We start from the raw sequence: 17,183 nt of genomic DNA on the forward strand, positions 1-17,183 counted from the left end.
TGAACTAATAGGAAACTCACCAGCTTTAGAATCTGTGTCTTTGATTTTTGCCAAGAGAGAGAGTTCGTCTTACCATTCTTTCCAATTTGATGGCTTCCTGTCCTCTTATTTCACGTCTCTTCTTCCATTTCCAGCAGGTTCTTCCGTGGATGAGATAACTGACCAGATTGTTCACTGATGATCACTTGCAGTTCAAGCATTTTCACTACCTTGCCTTGGGTCCCAGACTGCTGACCACCCAGCTACAGAGGGCACTGAAGGAGAGGAACCAGACATGCAACTGTGCATGCATGCACGGCATCCCAGCAGTCACCAGTGCAACCCTAACCATGATTTCACCTCCTCACCTCCTGCAGTGAGGGTGTTGGTACCACAGTTAGTGGTGCAGTGGCTATCACGGTGACACCAAAAGTTTGCAGCTGAACTTCCTGCTCTAGTGCCTCCCAAAGGAGCCATTTGAAGAGAACTCTGGGCCAAGCAGTCAACCAATCCAGTGTGCCCACCACACACTGGGACAAGCACTCGTCCAAGGGCCTCCCAAAGGAGCCATTTGAGGAGAACTCTGGGCCAAGCAGTTGACCCAGTGTCCCCACCCGTCCTAGTGCCTCCCCGAAGGAGCCACTTGAGGGGAACTCTGGGCTGAGCGGTAGAAGCTACTTGAGGAGAACTCTGGGCTGAGCGGTCGACCCATTGTGCCCACCACACACACTGGGCTAAGCACTCGTCCTAGTGCCTCCCCAAAGGAACCACTTGAGGAGAACTCCGGCCTAGTGGTCGACTCAGTGTGCCCACCACACTGGGCCAAGCACTGTCAGTGCCTCCCCGAAGAAGCCACTTGAGGAGAACTCTGGGCTGAGCGGTCGACCCAATGTGCCAACCACACACGCTGGGCTAAGCACTTGTCCTAGTGCCTCCCGAAAGGAACCACTTGGGGAGAACTCTGGGCCGAGTGGTCGACCCAATGTGCCCACCACACACACTGGGGTAAGCACTCGTCCTAGTGCCTCCCCAAAGGAGCCACTTGAGGAGAACTCTAGGTCGAGCGGTCGACCCAATGTGCCCACCACACACTGGGCCAAGCACTCGTCCTAGTGCCTCCCCGAAGGAGCCACTTGAGGAGAACTCTGGGCCGACCGGTCGACCCAAGGTGACCACCACACACACTGGGCCAAGCACTCGTCCTAGTGCTTTCCTGAAGGAGCCACTTGAGGAGAACTGTGGGCCGAGCTGTCAACCCAATGTGCCCACCACACACACTGGGCCAAGCACTCGTCCTAGTGCCGCCCGAAGGAGCCACACACTGGGCCCAGCACTCATCCTAGTGCTTCCCAGAAGGAGCCACTTGAGGAGAACTCTGGGCCGAGCGGTCGACCCAGTGTGCCCACCTCACACTGGGCCAAGCACTCGTCTAAGCGCCTCCCCGAAGGAGCCACGTCAGGAGAACTCTGGGTCGAGTGGTCGACCCAGTGTGCCCACGACACACACTGGGCCAAGCACTCGTCCTAGTGCCTCCCCGAAGGAACCATTTGAGGAGAACTCTGGGCCTAGCGGTCGACCGAGCGTGCCCACCACACACACTGTGCCAAGCACTGTGTGTGTGCCTCCCCGAAGGAACCACTTGAGGAGAACTCTGGGCCTAGCGGTCAACCCAATGTGCCCACCAAACTCTGGGGAGCCACTTCTGAAGCAATCCTAGTGCCTCCCCCAAGGAGCCACACACTGGGACAAGCACTCGTCCAAGTGCCTCCCTGAAGGAGCCACTTGAGGAGAACTGTGGGCCGAGCGGTCGACCCAGTGTTCCCACCACACAAAGGGCCAAGCAGCACTCGTCCTGGTGCCTCCCCGAAGGAGCCACTTGAGGAGAACTGTAGGCCAAGCGGTCGACCCAGTGTGCCCACCACACACTGGGCCAAGCACTTGTCCTATTGTTATGCAGTGAATAAGTATGAGATTCACTGATCGGGATTATGAAAGAGAGAGAGAGAGAGAGCGAGAGACGATGTTGATAGTTTAAAATGATGAGCCATGAGACCAAGTAAATTGAAGACTAACCACAACAAACCTCCAAGATGTGGGAAAGGAAGGAGGAGTTAGAGGAAAGGTTATGAAGCGAAAAGGTCAGCAAAATTGACCTGATTTGTCCTTGCCAAAAGTGGGAGTTAAGATTGAACCATTAAGAGTAATATTCTGCCTTAAGAACGATATAAAAGGAACTTGAAGTTTTACCTAAGAGGAGGTTTCCTTGAATTGGAGTATTGGGCATGATGTGCTTCAAAGTGGAGGGCTCTACACACACAAAAAGATCACACTGACAGCTGTAGCTACAAATCTCCATTTACAGTACATAACAGCCTTGCAGCCTTAAATGAAAAAATTTTTTACTTTTTTTAGTGTTATTGATTTGTTTTATATGTACCTGCATAAATGGCTGTTCACAAATAGATGTTTGCATATTCAGTTCTAGGTATCTGCAGTAAATTCTGTGTGCTACACTTTAGTTAATAGAGGAATTATACTGTGCAAAAGGAAGACAGCTTAAAAATCACTTGACCCATGTCAAAAAATATGATTTATTAACAGTTAGGTAAAAGTTAAAAGTTATATACTTTCGTTTAACCAGACCACTGATTAACAGCTCTCCTAGGGCTGGTCTGAAGGATTAGACTTATTTACGTGGCTAACAACCAGTTGGTTACCTAGCAACGGGACTCTACTGGCTATTGCGGGAATCCGAACCACATTATACCGAAAAATGAATTTCTATCACCAGAAATAAATTCCTCTAATTCTTCATTGGCCGGCCGGAGACTCGAACGCGGGCCCAGCAGAGTGCTAGCCGAGAACTATACCGACCCATCCAACGAGGAACTTACAGTAGGTATATATGCTCATTCTGCTCAAAAGGAAAGTTTCTTGAAAATGAAAAAGTTTTATAATGCAGTCCTTTTTACTTCAGATATCAACAAAGTAGAAAACCCAGACCTTCCAACTGCTCTCTTTAAGAAAGCACATTGTTTCAAGATTTTTTATTATTATATCACTTAATCGAAATGAATCTCTCTTTCATAATCCCGATCAGTGAATCTCATACTTATTCACTGCATAACAATAGGACAAGTGCTTGGCCCAGTGTGGTGGGCACACTGGGTCGACCGCTCGGCCTACAGTTCTCCTCAAGTGGCTCCTTCGGGGATGCACCAGGACGAGTGCTTGGCCCATTGTGTGGTGGGAACACTGGGTCGACCGCTCGGCCCAGAGTTCTCCTCAAGTGGCTCCTTCAGGGAGGCACTTGGACGAGTGCTTGGCCCAGTGTGTGGCTCCTTCGGGGAGGCACTAGGACGATTGCTTGGCCCAGAGTTTGGTGGGCACATTGGGTTGACCGCTAGGCCCAGAGTTCTCCTCAAGTGGTTCCTTCGGGGAGGCACACACACAGTGCTTGGCACAGTGTGTGTGGTGGGCACGCTCGGTCGACCGCTAGGCCCAGAGTTCTCCTCAAGTGGTTCCTTCGGGGAGGCACTAGGACGAGTGCTTGGTCCAATGTGTGTCGTGGGCACACTGGGTCAACCGCTCGGCCCAGAGTTCTCCTCAAGTGGCTCCTTCGGGGAGGCGCTTAGACGAGTGCTTGGGCCAGTGTGTGTGGTGGGCACGCTGGGTCGACCGCTCGGCCCAGAGTTCTCTTCAAGTGGCTTCTTTGGGGAGGCACTTGGACGAGTGCTTGGCCCAGTGTGTGGCTCCTTCGGGGAGGCACTAGGACGAGTGCTTGGCCCAGTGTGTGTGGTGGGCACATTGGGTTGACAGCTCGGCCCACAGTTCTCCTCAAGTGGCTCCTTCAGGAAAGCACTAGGACGAGTGCTTGGCCCAGTGTGTGTGGTGGTCACCTTGGGTCGACCGGTCGGCCCAGAGTTCCTCCCTCAAGTGGCTCCTTCGGGGGAGGCACTGGGGACGAGTGCTTGGCCCAGTGTGTGGTGGGCACATTGGGTCGACCGCTCGACCTAGAGTTCTCCTCAAGTGGCTCCTTTGGGGAGGCACTAGGACGAGTGCTTAGCCCAGTGTGTGTGGTGGGCACATTGGGTCGACCACTCGGCCCAGAGTTCTCCCCAAGTGGTTCCTTTCGGGAGGCACTAGGACAAGTGCTTAGCCCAGCGTGTGTGGTTGGCACATTGGGTCGACCGCTCAGCCCAGAGTTCTCCTCAAGTGGCTTCTTCGGGGAGGCACTATGACGAGTGCTTGGCCCAGAGTGTGGTGGGCACACTGAGTCGACCACTAGGCCCGGAGTTCTCCTCAAGTGGTTCCTTTGGGGAGGCACTAGGACGAGTGCTTGGCCCAGTGTGTGTGGTGGGCACAATGGGTCGACTGCTCGGCCCAGAGTTCTCCTCAAGTAGCTTCTACCGCTCAGCCCAGAGTTCTCCTCAAATGGCTCCTTCGGGGAGGCACTAGGACGGGTGGGGACATTGGGTCAACTGCTTGGCCCAGAGTTCTCCTCAAATGGCTCCTTTGGGAGGCCCTTGGACGAGTGCTTGTCCCAGTGTGTGGTGGGCACACTGGATTGGTAGACTGCTTGGCCCAGAGTTCTCTTCAAATGGCTCCTTTGGGAGGCACTAGAGCAGGAAGTTCAGCTGCAAACTTTTGGTGTCACCGTGATAGCCACTGCACCACTAACTGTGGGACCAACACCCTCACTGCAGGAGGTGAGGAGGTGAAATCATGGTTAAGGTTGCACTGGTGACTGCTGGGATGCCGTGCATGCATGCACAGTTGCATGTCTGGTTCCTCTCCTTCAGTGCCCTCTGTAGCTGGGTGGTCAGCAGTCTGGGACCCAAGGCAAGGTAGTGAAAATGCTTAAACTGCAAGTGATCATCAGTGAACAAGCTGGTCAGTTATCTTATCCACGGAAGAACCTGCTGGAAATGGAAGAAGAGACGTGAAATAAGAGGACAGGAAGCCATCAAATTGGAAAGAATGGTAAGACGAACTCTCTCTCTTGGCAAAAATCAAAGACACAGATTCTAAAGCTGGTGAGTTCCCTATTAGTTCAGCAGGCGGATGGAGCCTCATAACCATTAGTTATTCAATCAGAAGGCAACCAGGACAACAGAAGGCAACCAGAGGGACTCAGAGGAAACCAGATGGACACCAGTAGGCAAACCTGAGGGAGACGAGAAAGGCAACCAGAAAGGACACCAGGACACCAGAAGGCAACCTGAGGAACGCAAAAGGCAACCAGAAGGCAATCAGAGGGACACCAAAAGGCAACCAGAGGGACACCAGACAGCAACCAGGACACCAGAAGGCAACCAGGACACCAGAAGGCAACCAAAAGATAATTCTATTGGACTAATCTAGAAGACTGGCTCTGCAAAACGAAGGAACTTAGTTTCTTCTAGTGTGCTATGTCCCTTGATGAAGACGCTTCTAATAGAAGATCTTTGTCATGTGGGCAAATAGTCGGATATCTGGATCTATTCTTGCAGATGTCTTCCTTCTGGTAATTATTAAAATAATCTTTGTGCAGAAATCAAGTTTCATATAAGGCATTACTGTCAAAAAAACTCTTCCCAGATCTGTGTATGGAAATCTTGTAAGACATACCAGTCACCCCTTCAGAATATGGGAGCTTTCAATTTTGAGAGTAGGGTAAAAAATGATCCCCTGTCCAGGGAATGTCATTCTGGTTCTTCCTGTATAACTATTTTAACATAATAAACATTATAAGTCAAGCTGCCTGGTTATTTCTGTATAACTATTTTAAAAATATAAGCATTAACATTAAAATCAATCCACATTCTCACATAGTGTGAAGGTGGTTGTAGCAAAAAAAGAGGTGAACTTTTTCATTTACATCATTGCGCTCAATTTTTTTGTATTGGTATAAATATTTTGGAAGGATTTTTAATTTTTCACTATAATCATATTTTACTCATTAGGAATGTTCATATTCACGTACTTTATCGCATCTGAGCACGAATCAAATACCTATGAAAATTAAGAGAATATCATATACACGCTGTCAAGATACCACATTCCTCTCTACGTGGAATTCTTCAGTTACTTCCCATTTACACTTGAATTTTTTAACACTCCCTTCAAAATTTTATTTGATGCGCAGCATAATTTTCGTTCATGATACTGTATTTGTTTTGATGAAATTTTTACCAAAATGCTTTACCAGTGCACTTTACTACTACAGACTACAGTACATTATCAGGTTCAAAATGCTTCTCAAAGCAACATACCTGACTCTCTCAAGTCTGATCTGTTGTGCAACAAAACCATTTTGCAATTTTTGACTACTGTTCATGGACAACTAAAGCATAACATACAGCACCAAATTCAACTTGACACAGTCAGTCAAAGGAATTAAGTGGAACATTTCTAATTTTAACAATATCTTACCTTCACAATTTGTTGATCCAGGTGACAAACTGGGCTTAGTCCTCTTTAGTATACAACAAACAGGGCTGCTCACCCTTTTGTTCCTCATGGTGAACCGTTCTCCAAAGTCGTCAGCTTAAAAGGAAAACAGTTAATCAGATACTGATAATGTCTAAAAGGTGCAGAAATCATAGTACAATATTTCAAAACTTATATACAAAGCTGTTGAAGAAACTCTTCCCAGTAGGCATCAAAGTTGTCAGAAAAGTTTCAAAACTTTCATAACAGTGCGTCAGCGTGAGACCACTTTCTTTGCAACCTCACCAGGACTTAACTTCATTGTGATCTTCTGTTCGCTCGGGTCATGACATAGTAGAAAAAATTGTTCCCCCAGAAAAATACACATTTGGAGTACAATAAATTATCCATTTTGCTAATGTTCCTCCACAAATTATTGAAGCCAACCAGATGTTCACCTTTTTAAATATTTGTTTTCTAAATACCCATATCCAATTTATTTCATGCCATATTCATTCTGAAAGCACATCATTAGGTAACATTTACAGTATTGTATGTTGTTCTCAGGTTGTAATATGCCACAATCCTGAAGGGAAGACCACCAAAGAATAAAGAGGATCCAGCTGAAAAGAAGCTCCGGAGGGATGGAAACTGTATAGTACACTGTACATCTAAAGAAGATACTTCATTTATATTTTTGAATGACGTCGATGACCCTCACAGACAATTTGAAAAACTTCTTAAAATCAAGGAACTCAGGCTAGCTGAGCCACATGGCTCATCTAAAAGGATGAGTAAAGTTTGTGGAAACTTTCCTGAAATGTGAGACACGGACGATGGATGTCATAGGAGCTGTTATCAAGCATTCACCAAACATATTGATACACTATCAGCATGTAAATGCAAATCTTTAGAAAATGTGTGTGGTGTGGAAAGCAAAATGACTAGGTCATCAGTGAACAAAAGCTCTGATAAAATTCTTTTTGCATCAGATTGCATATTCTGTAATAAAGGAGATCAAAAACCATCAAAAAAGGAGGTGTATGGACAACAGAAAGCACTGAGAATTCTGAAAAAGGGGGTGTTAATTTGGTACAGGAGCAAGCAAAGACTATCAATGATGACAGATTGTTGCTAAAAATTCTACTCTATTTGCAGTGGAAGCAAGTAACACCCATATTGCCAAAAGGCAGTACAGGCAGTCCCGGTTTACAACGGGTCTGGCTTACGACGTTCGAAGGTTACGACGCTTTTCAAATATATTCATCAGAAATTATTTCCTGGTTTACGACGCATGTTCTGGGGTTACGACACTTACGACGCCGATCCGATGGAAGAAATATGGCTCCAAAACGGCAGAATAATCAAAATTTGGAGTTTTTTTATGAAAAACTCAATATAAATGTAGATTACATCGTTTTAAATGCACCAAAAAGCATTAAAAGTAAGGTTTTCTTTGGATTTTTGACGATTTCCGACGATTTTTCGGTTTTACGGGGATTTTGGTTTACGACACGCCGTAAGAACGGAACCCCCGTTGTAAACTGGGGACTGCCTGTACATGCAAAATCCTGAGTACTGGCAGCGTAAGATCACGAGCAAGTGAAACAACAAAAAGCACTCGAGGAGGCAAATCAAGTAGCATTCATTAGTGTTTGCACATTGATAGAAGAAGAAACAATTATAGAGAAAAGCTGTGCACTCTTGTTGAGCTTAACAAAATGTATACTGCAGAACTTGAGAAACCAACTTCCAAAATCCCAACCACAGATCAAGTAAACTAAAGGAAAAGTTGGAATCAAGAGACATGAAGGATAAATTAGGGTTTAGTCATCTAGACAAAGGAGGTACTGCTCGCTCTGCTTACATTGTTTACAACAGTGGTATGAATATCGAGTTAGCAAATAAAGCAGCATGCTGCTTTATTTGCTCGTTTCAAGGGACCACATAATAGAGGTTGCAATGTACCTCAGGAGAGCAATATTAGAAGCTTTTAAAACATGTGCTGATATGCAATGGCCACCAAATCCACATACCTTCTCTAACACACATGTCAAAGATATTGTACCTCTAGATATACTGAATTCAATGTGCACATTGCTCTCTGGACAACCCAACATAGATGAAATGTCCCCAAAATTATACATTCTGGCATCATCAATTACACAGGATATTTGTAGGGCTTCAACTGATGGCAAATGGAAGATGCCCAAGCATATTTTAATCTGTATGACAATATGCCACATGTTCAGAAGCGCTGAAATAACATGACTGCTGAACAGATTTGGGCATTCAGAAATCTATGATTTTTCACTTGAATTGGAGACAGCTATTGGGAGAGCTGTTGACCAGGTGTCAACTCTCCTAACTAATCAGATAATAAGGAGTCCCTGTAACCCATCAGTATTCACTTCAGACTACGATAATTTTGATCAGTTTGTGAACAATCTAGTTGGCAGTGGGATTATTAACACGGCACCAGTAATGCTGGTGATCTTCCTCAAGTGCCAAGAGTCTCAGATCGCCCATTCAATATATATACACAACAGAGATGATCTTCCGGAGTGTTTTATACCAAAGGTGGGCTTGGCAAGACAGGTATGTTCTGGATCAGTTACAGGGATAATGTGTCGCTTGTATATAATTTGCAGGAATCCATACAGAGAAACAATTTTGTTCAATATGCCTACAACTTGCATCTCATGACAACTTTGTTTTTAGTTATGATGCACAGAATTATCCTTGTTACATGTCATATTTTGTTATGTTTTTAGCTAATACTGATTGGAGTCATCCAGGAGCTACTGAATTGCTGAAACTTGGAGTATTTAGTGTCGCTCAATCTTTTGTGCCTGGCAGTAGATGCACTGTAGATAAGACCATTGAACATTAAATTATGAAACATGCAAAGTCCAGAGAAGGAGCAGCAGGTAGTGGCATTGGCCTCAATGGGATTACCAGAAACCATAAAGCACACCAAAGGTGGGAACAGACAACGCATGAGAGAACTAAATACCTTTATGCCACTCTTGGCCTTGCAGGCATGACAACAAACAGTACAGACAGCCATAAAACCTAAGACCAACAGAGATCAAACGATGGGAAAGTTTTGTTGAGAAGGTGAATGAGGCAACACAATGTCTCGGTAATCGTTCTGAAATCGACAGTAACATGATGCATAACGTAGTGTCTGGGGCACCGGCTAATATGATCTTTTGCATACATTGGAAATAGGGAAAAGCCAATGGATGAGTTTGTAGAAACAAGACTAAAGATCAATGTAATTCATGAAAGACAACTGGATTTTTTTGTCCCATCAAAAGTTAAAACCTAAAGACAATGAGACAATGTGCAATACAACTAAGATGGTAAGATTAAAGTCATGACAAGGCAAGCCAGTGGAGTATAGATATAAAAAATATTGCCTTTTCAGCTCTTGATTAAATGTAAAGAGTTAGACATAAAGGTAGATTTCAGAGAAGTAATGAAACACAGCTTAACAGCTGTGCCATACTCTTTAGCAACTGCAGATGGTTTCCCAGCAAAAACTGACAAAAGCAAAGGATTTGCTTATCTCACAAAATATATCGAATCACTTGACGCTTCGGAACCGCTGTGTAGATATTACAATAGAGGATGGCAAAGCACTATTTTATCACGTGAAACAGCTGCCAGAGACCTCCTTCAGAATATGCAAGTTAGCTCATGTTGCAATTCAAGAAGTTCCAAGCCCATGTGAACATGGTTGAAGGAGAACAAATGAAAATCTTGAACCATTATGGAGTGAAGATGACACAATGCCAGTCTCTTCAGTGGATCTGCTAGAAGAAGAAACTGAGGATGAGGGTAGAGAAAATGATGAAGAGTTTATTCAGTAATGTTGGTGAAGAGAGTGAAGATGATGAGTGAAAGAACGTCCACATCATCACTTAATTTTACAGTTGTCACTTTGCTATCTATAGTAATGAGGGTATGTGACTTCCCCAATTTAGTACTAAAAGTCATCTCCAGCAGCCTTTCTAAAGGTCCTCATCCAAGTACGGTAGGTCTTGGTCTTCCAACTCTCCTGGTGCCCCCGAGCACTTACTAACCCCCAGGGTTTGTTCGAATGACAGGAACAAGTCATCTCCATCTCCATCTCCCTTTCACCTAATCAACATAATGGAACATCCGGAATTTCTCTTTTGGTGTCATTCCTCACTCTGGCCTCCCATCTGAGTCTTTACTATTCTTCTTAAAGCTTTATTCCCATACTGACTAAACCATACTATGATTCATTTCCACATAGCAAATACAAAAAAAACTGAATCAGCGAAGAAATCCTACAACTGGCAGTTGATAAAACGAAACAACCGCTGGTCTCTCAAGGGTCTGACGGGTGACATGCGGCTGTCTGACAGGAGAGAGGCACTCGACTGCAGTGAAACAAAACACTGGCCGAAACAGTGTTCATAGAAGGAAAGGAGGTTCCATTTGGCTTGTAAGAAAAAGGGAACCAGAAGGGATGCAAGCAACAGTGTACACTAAAAGAAATAAATCTGTTACAGCAGACTGCAAAATCCTAAATGTGTGATCAAGACAGGTTTAAAGAAACCTTTACTTCCATATGTGTAAATACATTTATGTGTGTATATATATATATATATATATATATATATATATATATATATATATATATATATATATATATATATATATATATATATATATATATATATATATATATATATATATATATATATATATATATATATATATATATATATATATATATATATATATATATATATAATATTCCTAACCTAACCTTTCATGAATTTTCAAACCAGCAGAAATTACATATTCAAAATGTTAGCTCCCTGTTTCATTCATAAATTATTTTTTGTTTATCTGAAAGTAATCATTTGTCTCGTCATATTGTAAACCACCTAATTTTCTGTGACGGACAGTCTCAGAAACATATTACCAAACAGCTACTCAAGCCTGGAGATTCCAGGGCATAGGTCATCACAAATCTCATATGATATTCATTATTACTGTAATTCTGTTATCCTTGATTACTGTATTTCAATTGGTTATTAGATGACTTCTCCTCCGTTTGATATAAAATTTTGTTTAAAGTTGCTGTGCGAAAGTACAGTACAAAACTAACAAAACTAGTTTCGGCGATTAACAGAATTAAATTTGAGCCACATATTTTAATGGAATTCGATTCCTGCACGGAAGCAAGAGGATTAACCCATTAGATATCAAGAACAACAGTTTGATTGATGATGATGGAATGCCATGATTGCTTCCTTTTAACCAGTGGGAATTGGAACCGATATTTTTCTCTCGATGCCCTGGATCTCATCTAGTGTCTTCTTTATTCTTTCTGACTATTTCCATTTCGCGGCGTGATGTTCATCATTTTTTTTATGAAAGTGAAATAGAGACTCTTAAATTACATTTCCATACTCTCTCATGCATTATATATATATATATATATATATATATATATATATATATATATATATATATATATATATATATATATATATATATATATATATATATATATATATATAATTAACAAGAACTCACTAGCAAATTGCTTCCTCCTTTTTTTTCATTTACTGTCTGCCGATCGATATTTCGCATGGTCAGAATACAAGGGATTAAAACCTATTGTAGGCCACTCCCTTTAAGTAGGTAATTCCTTTTCGAGGCAAAAGTGAATCTGTCTGGCTGCTTCTTTTCATACCAGCTGAAAATGACTCACCTCGTAATGTGCTGGACATGCCCCCTGCCCATAGGAGAGGTCATAAAGAGGCAACCAGCCCAGGGCTCGCTCTCAGACGCGCGCTGGATGAGATGGTGTAGAGACGACACCCCAAACCACCGCCATGCCCTGGCCCAATGATGCCCTTAGCTCCTAACCACGTGGCCTTTCAAAGTATACTTTCCCTTCATGCACTCCACCCGCCAACCACGTGTTCCCTTCGATGCTGGCCGGACCGATGACCCACTCCATTTGCCTGGCGTTTCATGAAGTTCCCACGTATTGCTCTTTACGTCGAAGCCCCTGCATCCTACCACGTGGAAGATCGCACTCGCACTCAGAAATCGCAAGTCATCCACGGACCGCCTTCTGCACTGGAACCAAATCTGCCTTACGGTAAAGTGCTCTGTAAAGACATCCAGTCACTCACGCTTTTCCTCGTAACATTTACTTAATTTGAGTGCCAGTAATCACCGAATCTCTTGTCAAATGTCCGTGCTCCTCGAGTATCGGCAGTGCTAAGCCATTATTAATTCATCAAAGCCCCCTGGCACCCTCAGTGCAGCTTCGAATTCATTATTCTTTTGTCTGTTTTCATTACTGGCGCATAATTTGCATATCTCCCATTTCAGAGGGACCCCTCTATCGTGGAATCTTCTTGGACTGTGTCTGGAATCCCCCCAGTTTCATTCATCCCGTAGGAATCCCCTTCAGGATCAATAATTTACTTGCATTCCTCTTTCCCATACTAATGTTTATGTAAATATACTTTTGGAAGTTTACCCACGTGTTTACATAATATTTTCCTTCAGTAGTAAGAGCCTTACGCTCATATGAATTTCCCCTTTTTTTCCTCTTGTTTTATGTTTCCCTGGACCCACGAAGTCGGAATCACAAGGGTAAATTATCTGTAACTGTTGCTACCTGTCTCACAGAAAATATTTCAAACTAGATTGCCAGGAAAAACATAATAATATATATATTATTCTAACCTAACCTTTCATGAATTTTCAAACCAGCAGAAATCACATATTCAAAATGTCAGCTCCTGTATATGTATATATATATATATATATATATATATATATATATATATATATATATATATATATATATATATATAGATATATATATATATATATATATATATTTATATATATATATATATATATATATATATATATATATATATATATATTGAACTATATATGTATGCACACACATTATATACTTGTACACATGTGCAGACACATGCACACACATTATATATATATATATATATATATATATATATATATATATATATATATATATATATATATATATATATATATATATATATATATATATATATATATATATATATATATATATATATATATATATATATATATATATATAAGAGCTGGGTGGTTGAGTACATTATCTCCTTCCCACAACCACATATATGTTGAATATAAGATAAACAGCACCATCCGTCACAAGAAAGTCCTCCAACTCTTCCATCTCATGGAAAGGGCTCTTCAGGTTTAAGGGTCAATTAAGACGGCTGATATATTTTCCGGAACCTCAGAAAACGGCTCAGATTTTTACTTTAAAGATAATTGCTACTCTCCTAGCTGGTATTTTCAAAATTTTCGACGTTAGCATTCATCGTGGGAAAGGGAAAACTCTGAAAAATGGATATGGCCTCTTTAAAATCATGCATAACCTTTTCTTGAACAATATCATCTCTTGCTGTGAAAATTATTTTCTCTCTTTCATACATAAAACCATATAATCACCGACACATTAAACTTTTCTTGAATTCAGAACAAATTCAATAAAATAACATAAATACTCCTACAACAACTTCAATACCGTAATATCTTTAAAAAAAAATACTAATTTACAAGAAATTCCATGCACATATTAATTTTATTTGCATTACTAACAAGTCATAAGAAGACTTCAAAAAATATAAAACTATTCTCACTTGATACATCACTTTACTTAGGTAGTCAGAAACATAAACTTCACAGCGAATATTTCAAATGATTATTTTCTGATTTCTCAAGCAACCCCTCGTAAACTCGCAAATCTCCGGAAGATTCCTTTTCTCAAGGCTAACGTATTTGTCTCTGATCTCTATTCAAAGAAAAGGTTAGTGTAATTAGTGATAATATTGAATAATTAAAGAAGCCCTAGGGCATAAATATTTCACAAAGTAATTCATTAACAGCCACTGTACTCTCTGTCAAAATGACAGATGATTTAAGCTAGAGCTGCTATGAAGTTATTTTGGTCAAATCTTTAAAACTTGTAGTAGATAGTGAACTGCACAGACATATCACACTGATATTTATATTTTTACAGGAAAGCCTGCAAGCCTCCATGTTGAGGCCCTGAGCTGGTCAATGTGTAGTGGCTTACATCATTAACCAAACAGTTCACGATATCTGGATACGTAACTGCAGGCAGCAAATCCACATCAGAACTTCATTGTTCAGGTGCAGACTTGCACGGGTCTTTGTTATTTACAAGTTTCAGTTTATTTATATATCTTTCACGCACTGCAGGCTCCAGAGACTCAATGTAATCAGTCTTCTGCGTTTGCGGATTGTCCTTGCTTGCCATTTTTTCGTGATATGGCTCATAATTCCTTAGAGTGGCGAAATTTGAAATTTCCTTTGTTTACAAATCTTGACCTAAAACATGGCAACGGCTTATCAGGTGCCCGTATACTGTGACTTCAGGAAAACTATCTATTAAAACAGAAATCTAATGTATAATAGCATATTTTTATGAAAAAATGAAACGAAAATAATATATTTTTAAGCTGCTGTGAATTTTTGTATACATCTGTATATACATCGTGATGCTCTATTACTTCGCTTTCAACTGCTGATTTTACCGGTCGATGTGGTTATGAAACTTCTAAACATCATTACTTTGCTATTGCGAGCATCAGTGTACACTGTGTACTCCATTCTTAATGCATAAAAGATATGTCATTATCACGCTCTTACTCTGGGATTGCTAGTTATTTCAACACAACACACACAAACACAGGCTTGCACAAGTTTGCAAATCAAAATATATGGTTTTTTTTATGCAAATAGTGTTTTTACAGGCTTTTTTTAACTTCATATACATACATAATATATATATATATATTATTTGCATATATATATATATATATATATATATATATATATATATATATATATATATATATATATATATATATATATATATATATATATATATATATATATATATATATATATATATATATATATATATATATATATATATATATATATATATATATATACTGTATATATATATATATATATATATATATATATATATATATATATATATATATATATATATACTGTATATATATATGTATATATATATATACATATATATATATATATATATATATATATATATATATATATATATATACACATACATATATATTCATTTATTTATTTTTATATATATATAGAACATTCACGCACAATCCTTTTCAGTTTTCTAACAATGGTTCCTCTCTCCAGTGGTAGATAGGCTGCCATCTTTTTTATTAGTTTTAATCCCCTTTGTTCTTTACATCCTTCCCTTTGTATTCTCGTCCTTTCAGTCTTATCCTTTTTTATTGTGCAGAAATAATTGATTCTTTTCCACTCATTTCCGCTTTTTCTGCTGCATTGTCCTGTGAGGTGAAGCTCGTGTTCTTTTTGTAAAATTATTAATTGGTTTTTGTGCTCTTCCTATTTTGCGGAATTTTTTTATGCAAAAAGGAAAGGAATCTTATTGTGGATTACAGAAAGTTTTTCAATCTCCAAACCCTGCCAGATCTAAAACAATAAAACAAACAGAATTTTGCTCATTTTTGACGCTTATTAATTTATTCTGAAATATCAAATTATATATTACCGCTTTCAGTTTGCGCTGCATTTATTTTTCTTCATTAACCGCTGTGATGCCAAATTTCTGAGGCCCGAGATACGTTTTGATAAATATATTCTTGTAAGGTCGCAAGAAATTTGTCAAAAATGGTAAGGTAAATTGAAGATTACCTTCCGCCTTGTTTTTCCATTGCAAGCCCGGGGATATCCAATGTCAATGTTTATGAGTTCACCAAAAAGTTTGCTTCCCAAAGAAATAATGACATATTAACCGAGTGAGTTTTTTATATTGTGCGTATATGTGTGTTTTTTTAGTCTGCGCTTACACCACAAGCCAACTTTGTCTAAGTTTATTTAGTATCCACAGTTTTTCAACTGTCAGTTGTATTTATTGGTCCTATGCATTTCAAATCAGTTGCGCCATGTCGTTCAGCTATTCAGACAGACAGACGAGGAGCTTTCGCAATATCATTTAAATCTGATCTTTGTATCTCGTAAAAGCTCAATATAGTGATGTTTGTTGTATGTAAATAGAGTTTTAGCTATAAAGTTTTCTCATAGTATGAATAAGCATCACTTTTGTCTCTGATAAAAAATAAGATACCGAGTTTAATCTTCTGCATCCGATGTGTCTTGCGATAAAGGGACAGCTGAGCGGATCCCAACCTAAAAGGAATGCAACAAATGTCAATCCATTCTATTTCGAGTGGATAAAGCATCCAGATATTTTTGCAGTTCAGGTTAATATAACGTTTACAGACGAAACAAAACTTGTCTTGAAAATAACTACTGTGTGGGGGAAACGTATTTGTCTTTTACATTTAAAATAACGCATTTTAGAAATATCAGTTCTATTTTATTTTTCCATAATTAAAATTAAATTTACCACTTGATTCTTTGAATTCCCCTATATTTTGTATGCATAGTGCACTTTTGTTTGTTTTCATTTATTGAAGTGACACTTATATTACGTACTTGAGTCTTGTCTGCCATTTTCATGTGTTTAATTAATAACAATCTGTTTCTTGTTTGAATTATCTATGATAATGAAGAGATTAATTAACTACCTTCTTGTCTTTCTCGTGTAATTCTTTTTTTTTATTTATCGTTATTTGATTTTATAATTCGTA

The sequence above is a fragment of the Macrobrachium rosenbergii genome, chromosome 8, assembly GCF_040412425.1.
Source record: "Macrobrachium rosenbergii isolate ZJJX-2024 chromosome 8, ASM4041242v1, whole genome shotgun sequence".
NCBI lineage: Eukaryota > Metazoa > Arthropoda > Malacostraca > Decapoda > Palaemonidae > Macrobrachium > Macrobrachium rosenbergii.